The sequence below is a fragment of the Macaca fascicularis genome, chromosome 4 (genome assembly GCF_037993035.2).
Source record: "Macaca fascicularis isolate 582-1 chromosome 4, T2T-MFA8v1.1".
Classification (NCBI taxonomy): domain Eukaryota; kingdom Metazoa; phylum Chordata; class Mammalia; order Primates; family Cercopithecidae; genus Macaca; species Macaca fascicularis.
The window spans coordinates 16,673,959-16,689,266 of record NC_088378.1 but is presented as its reverse complement, the minus strand read 5'-3'; the positions used below and the strand labels follow the sequence as shown (position 1 = coordinate 16,689,266).

At 37.6% G+C, this 15,308-nt stretch overlaps 1 pseudogene; it reads left to right on the top strand.

The window, feature by feature from the left end:
• The first annotated feature begins 11,816 nt into the window (after window positions 1–11,816).
• On the top strand, window positions 11,817–13,269 carry LOC102134802 (proliferation-associated protein 2G4 pseudogene; annotated as a pseudogene).
• Window positions 13,270–15,308: the final 2,039 nt, after the last annotated feature.

Here is a 15,308-nt window from a genome sequence, read left to right as displayed (position 1 = left end):
TGTGGTCCCTCACAAACCACTGACCAGACCGTCCTCCCACAACCGAGGATTGCTGCTCTGCCATTGACTTCTCTCTTTGTGCTCCTGTTTCTTGTCTCAGTCCTCACTCCCACTCTCAAAGTAGAGTCCTGGTCTCAAGGCTGGTTTGTCTTTGCTTCTCTCTGTATCACTTTTTACCTGCAACAACTATTTTTACCCCTTGTTTTCAGTCTCGAATGGGGAAATACCTAGGTTGTGCAAAGTTCATCTTTCCCAGGAGTTATGGATTTCATCTCCTACTATATTCTAAATTGACTGTACTTCATTTATTATCCCCATTGTCTCTCCTCTTAGTGTTCCACAAACTCCCAATTCCTTGCCCTCAGCCTATTAAAAAACAAACAAACAAACAAAAACTTTACTTGACAGTATCTCCTACCCTCCTCATCTCCTTGTCGCCATGTCATATTCCTGAGACTTTGTGGCACAGGGGGAAATTAAAATGTTTTGGAAGCAGACTAAGAGATGTTAGATTTTTTGTTACCTTCAAATACCACCATTTACCACTTTGCCACTTAGCTTTCTCTGATTCAATTTCCTGACCTTCAAAATGGAAATGATACATACCATTCAATAGCATCCTCTGCAAACCATGGTAGAAAACATGTTACTGTACATACCATTCAATAGCATCCTCTGCAAAGCATGGTAGAAAACGTGTTACTGTCTGTCCAGCCTTTTAAGTGGCAAGCAGAAAAGGAAAACCGATTCATAATGATTTGTATGGCCAAGCCCCTACCTTTTCATTGCCAAAATTCTTAGAAAATAACCATTGTCATAATTTGTAATTCTTCAGCTCCTACTCACTCCTTAGTTTAATGAAATACACATTGACTTCTGACTTCATCACTCAACAGAAATTGGTGCAAGGTCATCAAATACTTAAATCCCAAGATCTTTTTAGCACTTTCATTTATCTCTTCCTTAGATTTTGTGTTTCCTCTGGGTTCTATTTATTGTCTTCCTACAACTCTATTTAGAGGATCTGAGACATCTTTTTATCTCTAATAGTTTCAGTAACTATATATCCATCTCAAGAACTATATATCCCTCTCTGAAATTCTTATTGAAATTTGACTACTCAGTATCAAATGCTAATTCAAAACTATCCAAAGGGACATCCCCATAGAACCTAATTCTTCTGAATTCTTTAAATGTCTGCTTAATGTTGTCCCAAGCCAACACTTCCAGGCAGGAAATCTTAGATTAGCTCTCAGTTTCCCTACTCATTACTTCCTTCCTGCAATTATGATTTGAAACCATGTAGTTATAAAGTCAATTTTTTAAAGTGTAAATTGTTGGTAAATTTAGTATATTCTAGTAACTTAAAACTTTGTCTAAGGCAGGAATTTTGCTTTACTCAGTTTTGTAATCTCAGCCTCTATGACAATACCCACAACATAATAAATAAATGACTCTACCAATCAAATCTGATGCAGATCTCATTAGTAAACAAAATATTTTGCATACTCTCAGGATTTCTGGTACTATTAGATACTACAACAATTTTGTGTTAAAACCAATATTGGGTTTCATGTTTATTTTTCATGAGAAATGCAAATTAAAATATTAAATGTGCATATTTTAATGAAATACAAACTCTTCTGAAATTAAAATATCTGTTTTTAATTTTTCTTCATGGAGTATAAATAAAGTTCTCTATATAAAATGAAGACATTGGGTAAAATTGAAATTTAAAGTAAATGAACACAAAACAAATCACATTACTACATTAATGAAAGTGAGCTCTTTGTTCATTGTATACTACCAGAATGTTTGGAAAAGTCCCTGGTTATTCATATATCCAACTTTATTAATTAATATGGCATTCCACTAAGCCATTCAGGAACTGTAAAACCTAGATATCTTCTTTAATTGTTCTATACAAAAGGTTTTTTACAGATTATTATTCAGTAAATTACTATACTGTACTTTATCTTTTAAATTTCAATTTTCCTTTGTTACTTGAGAAAACAAAGTATTTTTATAAGTCCTGTACACTGAATCTAGAATTCTTGTCGCTATTGACTTTTTATAATATTAACAGCATAATAAAAAAATGAAGAAAGGGGAGTCAGGAAATTAGGTATTTTACCTAACACGAATTAATTTTATGTCTTTAGAAAAGTCATTTTACATTCTAGACTTGAACATCTTCATTAATAGCTCTGATATGGAAATATTCTGTTTAGAAGACTTTAGACTTTTAACTGTTAGTCACTGTCCTGTCTTCTCCCCTTTCTCAATAACACCCAAAAGTCAAACTAAGAATAAAGAATGGGAGCTCCACTTTCCTTGAAACTGTGAGATAGATAACATTTCAATGTCAGTAATAGGAAAGTGGCTTCAGGAGCTTTAAAAATCTATAGTACATGAAAACATAGTTCAAGAGACCCTGTCACTACAAATCTCACAAAATCAGGCCCGGTGCACTTCTTTAAGTAAGCAGCACAAAGATGTTTGTTTCAGCTCAACTTAAGTTTAAACTGCAAACATTTTATTATAACTCAAAAATCCAGTCAACAATTTCAGCAGTGTTCAGCTGAGTCATTCCTCCGTTCCATTTGGTCTTGACAGAAATCATCCAGTTGTAACCAACTGGTGACTGAGCTGGTCTGGAGCATCCAAAACAGCTTCACTCACATATCTGGTACCCTAGAGGGGATGAGCAAGTGCTGAGCTCAGCTGGGACTGTCTAAGCTTGTGTGCCTCATGTGGCCTCTCCACTGCAGTAGTGTCAGGGTACGTCTTAGTTCAGATTCTACGAGCAAGTGCCCCATAAAATAGGGCAGAAGCCACATGGCCTGTTATGTCATCCTCTGGGGAGTCCCACTGCATCACATTCACTGTACTCTAGCAGTCACAAGGCTGCTCAGATTTAAGGGAAACCTCAAACTTCAAAGTCTGAATAAGAGGAGTGTCAAAGAATGTGCATGTGTGTGTTTTAAAATTACCACCGTGCAAGACCAATAAAACTGTATTGGCCACATGGAAACAGGTGAGTAGGCTGCTGTGAAGAGCTTCCTCACATCTGCTTTGGTTACAAAGAAAAGCCAAGTTGGAGCTGAATAGAAAATCACAGACAACCCATATTCCAGAAACGATGGAGAAGGGAAATATAATAACGTGAGTAGCCCTAGCGGTGCTAATCTCAGCTGACTTGTGAGGAATAAACTGAAAAATAGCACTCACTCTAAAAACTATTGTAAATAAAATTCTTGTTTGCTCATAAGTTGGCCCTAGTCTTTCCTGCTAGTTCAGAAAGGATTGATTTTTTTTTAAGATGGTTAACCAAAAAGAACCAAAATAAGACATTTTCTTTTTCTTTTTTTTTCTTTTTTTTTTTTTTTTTTGAGAGGGTGTGTCGCCCAGTCTGGAGTGCATTGGCGCCATCTCGGCTCACTTCAAGCTCCTCCTCCCGGATCCACGCCATTTTCCTGCCTCAGCCTCCAGAGGAGGTGGGACTACAGGAGCCCGCCGCCAGGTCCGGCTAACTTTTTTGTGTTTTTGGTAGAAACGGGGTTTCACCGTGTTAGTCGGGATGGTCTCGATCTCCTGACCTTGTGATCCGCCTGCCTCGGCCTCCCAAAGTGCTGGGATTACAGGTGTGAGCCACCGCGCCCGGACATTTTCTTTTTCTTAAAAAAGGGAATAAATAGAAAAAAAATCCAAATAGCAGATCACAAATATTAACTTTTTAAAAGGTTCTAATATTGGAAAAGAATGAAGAAAGATGTTGCTAACAGCACAGGAACAGACAAATGTTAAATATGGAGTTTAGGTCAAAACAATGCAAAACATTCATAATTGGAGTCCTAGCATAAGGGAAGAAAAACGATAGAATAGAAAAAAATCATGTAAGTATGTAATTAAAGAAAGTGTTCCAGAAGTAAAAAAAAAAAAAAAAAAGTTGAATCTAAATATTGAAACAATGCACTTTATCCCTGGCAAAATGATGTAGAATGATCACTACTGAGGCATATCTTAGCATAGTTACTAGTTACTGAATGTCATGAATAATGAAAGAATCTTTTTGCCAAAAAGCCAAAAGATGATGTTATACATGCAGTTGTAAAAAAAATGCCTGGCTAGTGTCTGATTTCCCAATAAAACAGTCAACTTTGATAAAAATGGAGCAATTTTTTACAAAGCCATCAAAAGAAAATAAAACTCAAGAATTTCATGCTCTAATTGTTGTTTAAGAATAAGAGAAAATAAAATATATTTTAAAAAGCAAGAACTCATAGGCTATGGATCCCATGAGCCTTCTTGAAGAAAGTACTAGAAAACACTTTAATCAACCAAAAAATATTTGACAAACAATTGTAAAAGGAGTGCTATCAAATACTGAAACTAATTCTGTGACTAAGACAAAACAAATATGTTGATTATGATAATAGAAGATAATGTAAATAGTAGAAATCCTGACAAGGTAGAAATGAGACAGCTGAAGAAAGTCGGGAAGGGAAAGGACAGGAAGCTAGGAGGTAATAAGTAATTTTTAGATCAAGGTGAGGATCAATCGAGATTATTTTAAATGACTAAGAAACAATAGAAGTATATATATAATAGAAAAGATAAATATTAAATATACAGGTTAATAAAAATTCACTGTCAAAGGGAAAGGAGGGAAAGAGGAAAGAAGAAAAATATACCAACTTCATCATTCTTTGACAGTTAACAATAGGAAACTAACAAATTTATGAATAAAAAGTAAAAGTTAAAACAATAATCATTAGCCTGGTGCAGTGGCTGATTTAATCCCAGCACTTTGGGAGGCCGAGGCGGGTGAATCACTTGAGGTCAGGAGTTCGAGACCAACCTGGCCAAAATGGTGAAACTCTGTCTCTACTGCAAATACAAAAATTAGTCGGGCATAATGGCGCATGTCTGTAGTCCCAGCTATTCGGGAGGCTGAGACAGGAGAATTGCTTGAACACGGGAGGCAGAGGTTACAGTGAACTGAGATTGTGCCCCGCACTCCAGCCTGGGTGACAGAGCAAGACTCTGTCTCACTAAATATATAAATAATCACTAGACAAAGACAAATTTCAAAATACTTTTTAAAACCCCTACATACACACATGCTAGGAAAACAGAAAGTACAACATAGACTATGATAACAGAACTATATAAAACCAAGCCTCTTCTTTATATAAAAATTTAAATAGACTAAACACAGATGTCAAAAGAAATAAATACTTAACTATATGTTTTACACAAGAAAGTCATCAGAGCCATGTTACTTGGAAAGATGATATGTCAGTGTGGAGCAGAAGAATGCAATTATTTGAAAAGATTGAAAATTAAAAAATTGAAAAGACATACTAGACAAACACAAATAGAAATCAGAAATTGCAGTTTTAGTATTAGATGAGATTGAATTCAGAGTGAAAGTTATTAAATGAGATGGAGAAGATACGGCTCCAGTTTCAAACCAAATGAATATCTAACAATATGAATATATCTATATCAGCTAGGACTGTCCTACATTAGTACACATGAAGGAAAAAAGCGTGTGGTGGGGGAGAGCACAAGGAGAAATAGGAATCTGTTAAGAGCAGGAAACTTTAATTCACTTCTCGTAGTCAATGATAGTTCAAGTGAACACAAAATTAGAAAATAGAAAATAGACTACATAAATAGCATGATGATTTTTAAGGTAGGTCTACATCAAAGTCAGTAGACTGAAAACAAAGTTAACAATTTTTTTCTAAGAACACATGGAATATTCACAAACAATATTTATATTAGGTTTTAAAAAGCAGTAAATTTACTGTGTGTGTTGTATCAGCTTTCTTAATCACAATGCAATAAAACTAGAACTTTAAAAAAATTTTAAAAGAGCAAAAAAACCTACTGTTGCAAAACTTTACTATCATCCTCCTATCCACCCAGAAGTCTTCTCTTAAACAACTCTGCTGTCCAAGAGAAAATGGAGACCAAAATAACAGAATATATTTTACAGTTAAAGCTCCAAAGAAAATCCATAGCCTTAACTCTTTATATTAGTAAAAAATTTTTAAAGCTAAAGAAACATCTATATAAGGCAGTTAGAACATGAGCAATCAGATGAACTTAAAAAAGAAGACTTTGTTTTTTAAGTTTGTTTTTGAGATAGAGTTTCGCTCTTGTTGCCCAGACTGGAGCGCAATGGCATGATTTCGGCTTACTGCAACCTCTGCCTCCGGGGTTCAAGCAATTCTACTGCCTCAGCCTCCAGAGTAGCTGGGATTACAGGTGCCTGCCACCACACCTGGCTAATTTTTTTTTTTTTTTTTTAGTTTGTCTTTTTGGTGGAAATGGAGTTTCACCATGTTGGTAGGCTTGTCTTGAACTCCTGACCTCACGTGACCCACCCGCCTCAGCCTCCCACGGTGCTGGAATTACAGGCGTGAGCCACTGTGCCCGGCCAAAAGAAGATATATTTAAAGCAGAAAGTAATTAATTAGAAACATTAAAATGTAGAATTAATTGTAAAAAGCAAACAACGTTGATTTAAAGTATAACAAAAGTACAAAGTAGACTTAACCAAATGAAGATAAAAGGGAAAAATACCCAATTTATTGTATAAAAATGATTTTAAAAAAGAAATATCCACAAGGAAGGAATTAATCAAATCATAAGTGTCCACTTTGATTAATTCTATGTTAAAAAAAAATAAAAGATGAACATCTGATGAAATGTCTTCTAGCAAATATAAATTACTTGAAATAACCTCATAAGAGTTAGGAAATATAAAGACAATAATTAATTTGGAAGGAATACACATTGTTATCATAAGTAGCACTAGCACTTCCCCAAAAGACCCTGGAATAGGGTTGTTTCCCTAAACTTTTAAGTTCAGATAATTCCGTGGTTACTGAAAGTGATCCGAGAACCTGGGAAAGAAAGGAACATTTTTGAATTATTTTGTTAAACTAGTATATATTGATTGTAAAACTCGTCAAAAGGACACCAAAAATGAAAACTAGCAGTTCTTAAATGTAGTCAGCAAACCTATTGATCTCCCTCTGACACATTCAGGGAGTCTGTATGGGCAAATTATTCATAATAATATAATGAAATTATTTGCCCTTTTGACTGCGTTAACATTTACACTGCTGGTTCAAAAGTAATAGCTTGAATCAAGGCAGAGGCAGCTAACTGTACTCTCCGTTGCTCTACACTCGTGTTTAACAAAAGCCAGTTGTGCTTCAAAATGCCCTTGATGAAGCAGTAATGATTGTTAATTTTATTAAATGTAGACTTCTGGGTATGGTCTACTTAATATTCTGTGGGAGGCAATGGGAAGTATGAAGAACACATAAAGCACTCCTGCCACAGTCAAAACATAAGGCTGTTTAGAGGAAAAGCACTTGTGTGATCTTTGGAACTGGGAGCTGAAGTAGCTGCTTTTTCTCATGGAAATTGCTTAATACCTGTGAAGGCAGGAAATGCTATTCAGCTTCACTTTGAGTTACTCCCCTGGAACGTGAATGAAGGACAGAAAACTAAGAAAAGGAACTCTACAATTACACATACTTATTGAATTCATTGGCTAGATGCATGTTTTCATGCAGTTGCTTTGCAGGGTATAAGAACATTTTAGTAAATTTCTAAATACATTGTATATCTTAAATTTTGTGGATGAAATGTATGTAGATATTTAGAGCCAGAAGAAAGTTATTTTAATAAATATTAACAATTTCAGAAACTTTATCCTGTGATAGACAAAATAATGGCCACTCTTGCCAGAGAAGCTGGCCTCCATATTTTCTCCACATAACATTAATGTTCAAACTGTGCTCAGATATCAGATATGTTTAGCTTTCAATATAAACATTGGCTGGTCATTTCATAATGAAATTAAGAATTAACATGTTCACATATCTGTCAATAGTTTTACTTCACCATATTGCCATCAATCCAGGCACACAAAGCTCTTCCTGAACCTCCTGGTTATAGAAGAGTATGCTACTTTGAGAGTAGCCAGAGGGCCTATATGGACAAACCACCCTCATAGGGTGCTGCCCGTGGGGAGACTGAAAATGGGGGTTGGTGCTCTGTTAGGATTTTGCTTTGTGTCTTTGTAGTCTTGAAGCTCCAGGTCATAAAGCAAATGATTCTCCTTGTTGCCTGGATTCTCAGTCTTTACAGTTCTAAGTTTTCAGATATATGAAAATAGCTCAATAAGTGATTTGACTCTCATTTATAATAATTCTAAGTCCATCACTTTATAAATAGAAACTCAAAATTCTGCAGGCATCAAGGACTTCCCCAAGCTTACCCAGTAAGGCACAGCCCAAGAAGAAACCAGAATTTACGTATTTAGAGCAAATTATTATAACAATCACATACCACCCCTTTATCCACCATCTTGGGAAAGCAAGTATTCCTATCCTTACAATACTCAACTTTTGAGGAAACAATTATATATGTATGCACTACATGTGTACTACATATAGTATACAGATATATTTTTTAACTGGGGAAGGCCCCGATTTAAAAGCTTGAAGTGCTTATCAATCTGATAAAAGGAGCAACTCTGTTTACTCATATGCAAATACTATATGATAGCAAGTTCGGCCTAAGGCCTGTATGTGATGACTAATCATAACTTCAGAACAAACCCCCTCCCTAACTCTCTAAGGAAACCTGCTCTGTGGTTTTACATAAGCTGAAATCCATTTTCATGCTCCAGTTTCTCTCATGTCTTTGAAAGAACAGAAGGAAAAGAACCCAGTATATATAAGTAGTTTGAGAGCTGAGAAAGATAGCATATGGCAGTGGAAATGTAAGTGTTGCTTTGATTTTGGAAAGAGAAGTGAGAAGGAGTATTCTTGAGTCAAAGCTCAATTCCACCTGAATGAGACGATTTATTTTTATGCTACAGAATGAACTTTGTGTGGGTACAGATTTATGGCAAATATACAAACACCTGCACAGATCTCATTAGAGGTTTAGAGAAATACCATTTTCCCATGACAGAAATGGTTATAGATGCAATCATAATAGTATTTTTATTTAATGCAAGTGGGATTTTTTTCACTCCTAAAAGCACAAAGCATTTATTAAAATGAATTAACTTATTTCCAATGAACTTCACAGCATAAAAAGATAGACAGATAAATGACAAGTTAACTCAAAATGACGGGCTTAAAATATAAATGGAATAGAGCTCTAAGTTTATCACTTTAATTTAAAACAATCAAATCAAATAAAGAGAATCTGTGTCTTCCAGTACCTCTTTATAAGTTTTCTATTCTGCCATCTAAGTTTTGTAAAATGTTATAAAGTAAAATTTAAAAGCCACTCTCTGAGGCTGCTCCAGCACTCCCCAATAAGCTGTCCAGATTCTTGATTAAAAACATTCTTTCCACCCTGGCTTTCAAGAGAAAGAGATACCATCATCAACACATGTGTGTTTTACAAAATGTCTTGTTCAGTCTTGACTCATTTTAGTGTTTTAAAATTGTGCATATGAACTTTTACTATCACATGAATAACCCACACCTGAATGGGCTGGAAAAAATCACTATTTTACTTTTATTGCTACCCTAAAGGAGATCTGTCTGCTTAGTGCAGCCCATAGAAGGAGCACTGAACTTCACCGGGTAAAATTATGCCAATATTGTGCACTAGGGTCCAGCAAATGTGTCTGTGGCTGAAAGCATGGCATTAATACCATTTTTACCCGTGGTGTCATGGTATACGAAAGCATAAGAATCCAACATAACTTGATCATGAGAATAATCTACAGATCATCAGGCTTTACCTATCTGTGGATACGAATTAAGTCACCTTAACATTAATAGTGAGTATTCGGTAAAGGACGTGTTCTTGTTTCTGCTTACAAAGAATCTCAGCTATCTCCACTACAAAGTTACCCCAATTCATCAAGCATTTCCAGGAAACCCTAAGGAGGATTCTTACATGCTTCCTAAAGTTAGACTGCACCATAGCCACTACATGGCATCTACAATATCTGCTTTGCTTTCTCATTGATATCTTCTGCCTATAAAGCCATGGGGAAAAATTCACCATTGCTACTACTGACTGTGGCCTTCATAACAATGCAGAGCCCTTGCCAAAGATGCTTCCAATGGCACAGTCTTTAAGATCCACAGCAGCGTGCCTTCTATGTGTTTTGTTTTCCACCCTGCATTCAGCATCGACCACAATGCTTGACAGAGAGCAGATATTCAATACCCAATAAATAAAATCGATTTTCAAAATTAGGTGCTTTTCCTAAATCAGCAAAATTCGTAAATGAAGTTATTTTGTCCTTCTCCACAAGTTATATGACACACTGGGAATTTATTTTCCATTAGAGTAAGAAAGACCACAGTTCACTAACCCTGGGTAAATGCAGTGATGCACTAAATCATTTTTAACAAAGCGCCAGCATGACCATTTGGTGGGGTGTGCTCCCTGCATTCCCTCATGCTTTATTGCACAAATACATGTACGTTCCTAAGCTTCTCTATGTGACCTTGGAATCTTTCACCTCCTTGGGTCCTTTGCCCTTTTACCAACCTTCACATTTGATTAGCTAATTTGTAGCTTTCCTACAAATTTATTTATCTTAGATTTTGCATTCTCAAGGAAGTTTTTGTGACCTTTTATGCCCTTCCATTGTGCTCCCGTTAACACTCTCTGTTTGGCAGTATCTTAGCACTCACCACATGGTGGCCCCACCAGTCTCCTGTCCTGTATCCTCCTCCAGACTCTAGATAGTAGACTATGTTCTTTGAAGGCAGTGAATACTTTCTAATTCACCATTGTATCCCCAGCATTTCGAATGAAGCTTAGCAGCTCCTTAGTGTTCCATGAATATTGAGAATGACCTATAATGAATCATACACATATAGGAAATACTTCTTAGATATTTTAAACATCTATAAGGTACTTAACAAAGTTGAAGATGATTAATTTAATTAGTCATAAGTAACCATATTGATTGAGCCCTGTTCAGTTAGAAAGCCACTTGCTATTACCTCTGGCTGGTCAATATGAAGTGAATTACACCCTTGAACCAGTTTGTTAATAATTATTTAACTGCTATTTTAGCTCATTTTACATCCCAGCTGTTTTTTTCTTGTGTCCGATGTAATTCACCTGAGGCGGCTTCATTTTACTCAGCCACTATTGCTTTCATGTCATTCATTCTTTAAACATTTATTTATTGATTAGGTATTGCGTGCCACCAGATACTCAAAGTACTAGTAATACAACAGTGAACAAGACAGTCAAAGTCTTTACTTTCTTGGTAGTTACATTCATGTTGTTGAAGGTAGATAGTAAGCAAATAGCCAACATATCAAGCATACAATAAGAATATGAAAGTGACAAGGTGAAAATATATTAAGGTGCTATGTTAGTGAAACACCAAGGGACTTCAGTTTAGCTAATCAAAAAGTTTTCACCAAAGTTTGAGTTGAGACCTGAATGGCAAGAAGGAGTGAAGAATGGGAAGGAAGCTCTAGGGAAACAGCTTTCTAGCTGAGGAAATAACTAATGCAAACACCCTAAGTTAGGACCCCTCTTGGCATGTTCATAGAAAAAGAATGGCTTTCTTCCCTCAATTCTCACAATTTTAAGGTGTGGTATGTTTGTCTCTTTCATTTAAATATCTGTGGATGACGCTCGCCTGCCTGCCCGCTCCCTTGCTAGCTCGCGCTTTCACTCACCCTCTCCTCGAGGATCCAGGGGCCTCTGACCCCAGCCTGCGGCTAGGAAGGGAGACAGAGGCCGCGGCTCAGGGGAAACGAGGCTGCAGTGGTGGTGGTAGGAAGATGCAGGATGAGGACGAGCAGCAGGAGCTAACTAACGCTGAAGACTTGGTCGTGACCAAGTATAAGATGGGGGGTAACATCGCCAACCGGGTACTTCGGTCCCTGGTGGAAGCATCTAGCTCAGGTGTATCAGTACTGAGCCTGTGTGAGAAAGATGATGCCATGATTATGGAAGAAACAGGGAAAATCTTCAAGAAAGAAACGGAAATGAAGAAAGGCATTGCTTTTCCCACCAGCATTTCAGTAAATAACTGTGTGTGTCGCTTCTGTCCTTTGAAGATGCAGCCAGGATTATATTCTCAAGGAAGGTGACCTGGTAAAAATTGACTTTGGGGTCCATATGGATGACTTCATCGCTAATGTAGCTCATACTTTTGTGGTCGATGTAGCTCAGGGGACCCAAGTAACAGGGAGGAAAGCAGATGTTATTAAGGCAGCTCACCTCTGTGCTGAAGCTGCCCCATGCCTGATCAAACCTGGAAATCAGAACACACAAGTGACAGATGCCTGGAACAAAGTTGCCCGCTCATTTAACTATATGCCAATAGAAGGTATACTGTCACACCTGTGGAAGCAGCATGTCATCAATGCAGAAAAAAACCATTATCCAGAATCCCACAGACCAGCAGAAGAAGGACCATGAAAAAGCTGAATTTGAGGTATATGAAGTACATGCTATGGATGTTCTTGTCAGCTCAGGAGAGGGCAGGGCCAAGGATGCAGGACAGAGAACCACTATTTCCAAATGAGACCCCTCTAAACAGTATGGACTGAAAATGAAAACTCCACGTGCCTTCTTCAGTGGATGGAAAGGAGTTTGAATGCCATGTTGTTTACTTTAAGAGCCTTTGAAGATGAGAAGAAGGCTCAGTGGGTGTGGTGGAGTGCGCCAAACACGAACTGCGGTAACCATTTAATGTTCTCTATGAGAAGGAGGGTGAATTTGTTGCCCAGTTTAAATGTACAGTTCTGCTCATGCCCAATGCCCCCATGTGGATAACCAGTGGTCCCCTCGAGCCTGACCTCTACAAGTCTGAGATGGAGGTCCAGGATGCAGAGCTAAAGGCCCTCATCCAGAGTTCTGCAAGTCAAAAAACCCAGAGGAAAAAAAAAAAAGAAGAAGAAGGTCTCCAAGACTGCAGAAAATGCCACCAGTGGGGAAACATTAGAAGAAAATGAAGCTGGGGACTGAGGTGGGTCCACTTCCCCAGCTTGCTGCTCCTGCCTCATCCCCTTCCCACCACACCCCAGATGCTGTGAAGTGCAGTTCTTCTCCACCTAGGATCGCCAGCAGAGCGGGGGTCTCCCTGCCCGCACCCCAGTTCCCCAACCCACTCCCTTCCAACAACAACCAGCTCCAACTGACTCTGGTCTTGGGAGGCGAGGCTTCCCAACCACGGAAGACTACTTTAAATGAAAAAAAGAAATTGAATAATAAAATCAGGAGTCAAAATTCATCGTCTTCAGGCCCTTCTTTCTAGCCTTTTCTACTACCCTCTGCTTGGTCAAGGTTTGTGACCCTACTACAGAACAGGGCTAAATTAGCCACCACCACTGAAAACTCAGCCGAAGGTTTTTATACCATTCTAATATTAGCATTTTCCCACCTGTTTGGGGCTTTTTACTCTTTTTTCCATTCTCCCCAAGTATTTTATCTGGCTTCAAAATTAGGAGGATTATTTTTCAGACTTTTTTTATTCAGTGTGGCTGATTCCTCGTCGGATTCAGGCTGTCCAGTCAGGCCCCTCCCATTTTAGGAGCTGGAGCCTTCATTTATGAAGCGATTCTCATCTATGCAATGGATCCTTATTTGTCAATCTTTTTTCTTCCATTTTCACAAAGCTGTAAAGAAATCCATCTCAAGCTTACCCTTTTCTCTGGAGTCAGTGGGGTCTTCCCTCACTCCATTTTACACAAATCTGAGCTGAAAGTTCAACTGGTTTTGTTCCCTATTTGAAATATTGTGATCTCCCTCTCTTGATAGAAAAACCAAGAATAAGAGGAGTAGACTGACTGGAGATACAACTCCTTGCTTTCTGAAGCTATGGACTTGGATTAAATTGCTGGGGGTTTGTAGGGAAAGATGACAAATTTCAGTACCTGTGGCATTCTGTCCCAGGAAACTAGGGCTCCTACTATCTTATGAGGTTTTTAAACACATTGGAAAATGACATGACATTAAAATAAATTTGAATTTGCTCATAAAAATACAAAATAAATATCTGTGGATAATAATAGAAATAAAATAGAAATGGCCTTATTTATAAAATGAAATTTTACTTGCTTTTATTTAATTTAAAAAAAAAAAAAAAAACGAGTTTCTGGCCGGGCACAGTGCCTCACATCTGTAATCCCAGCACTTTGGGAGGCCAAGGTGGGCAGATCACAAAGTCAGGAGATCAAGAACAGCCTGGCTGACATGGTGAAACTTTATCTCTGCTAAAAGTACAAAAATTAGCTGGGTGTGGTGGTGCATGCCTGTAATCCCAGCTACTTGGGAGACTGAGGCAGGAAAATCGCTGCCAAGATCGTGCCACTGCACTCCAGCCTGGCAACAGAGTAAGACTCCATCTTTAAAAAAAAAAAAAAAAAGAAAAAAAAGAAACACGAGTTTCTGAGAAGAAATCATCACAAAGGCTGAGGAATTGAACAAGTAGCCTCAAAGCTTTTTTTACTGATACATAATGATCGTATATATTCCTGAGGTACATGCAATATTTTAACACATGCATACAATGTGTAGTGATCAAATCAGGGTAATTGGGATATACAATGCCTCAAATGTTCACAACATTGCTTTGTGTTGGGAAAATTCCAAATCTTTCTTTCAGCTGTTTTGAAATGCACAATAAGTTATTGTAACAGTAGTTTCCCTACTGGGCTATGGAACACTGGAACTCAACTCTTGATATATGTGTTGCACTTGGGGATTTTATAATTAAAGCTCCATTGCTACAACACAGAGAGTACCCAAGAGTTTGCTGATCACCTTTAAAACTCCAGTCCAAATTTAGGCAAAATTTCTTTGTGTGCTTTCCTTTCATATAGTTGAGATAGGCCAGCATGACTAGATGTGTTCTCAGAAGGTTGGTATTGCCACTAGACACCAGGCTGGCCTCTGAAACAGACTGCCTCGGTGCAGATTGTTTTCTTCTTTGTTCCAAATCCGAGCTAAAGCTATCTCTTGCCTTGTCACCAACAAATTCAAAACATTCTTCCCTCAAAAAGTACCCACATTACCTTGATTTGAAATTACCAGCAACATTAATGTAATTTAAGAGACAGACTTGATTCAGAACTAATGGGCAGGACTGTGCTAAATGACACAGTAACTTGGTTCCACCCACTCTATCATGGCCATTCGATGTGACCTTCCCCACTCAAAACTTATTATAAAAGAATTACTTTCTCAGCTTTCTCTGCTGATGGAGTCTAAGTAGCTAAACACATTCAAGTTATCAAAATGCATATGAGTTCATGTTTTAGCCAATT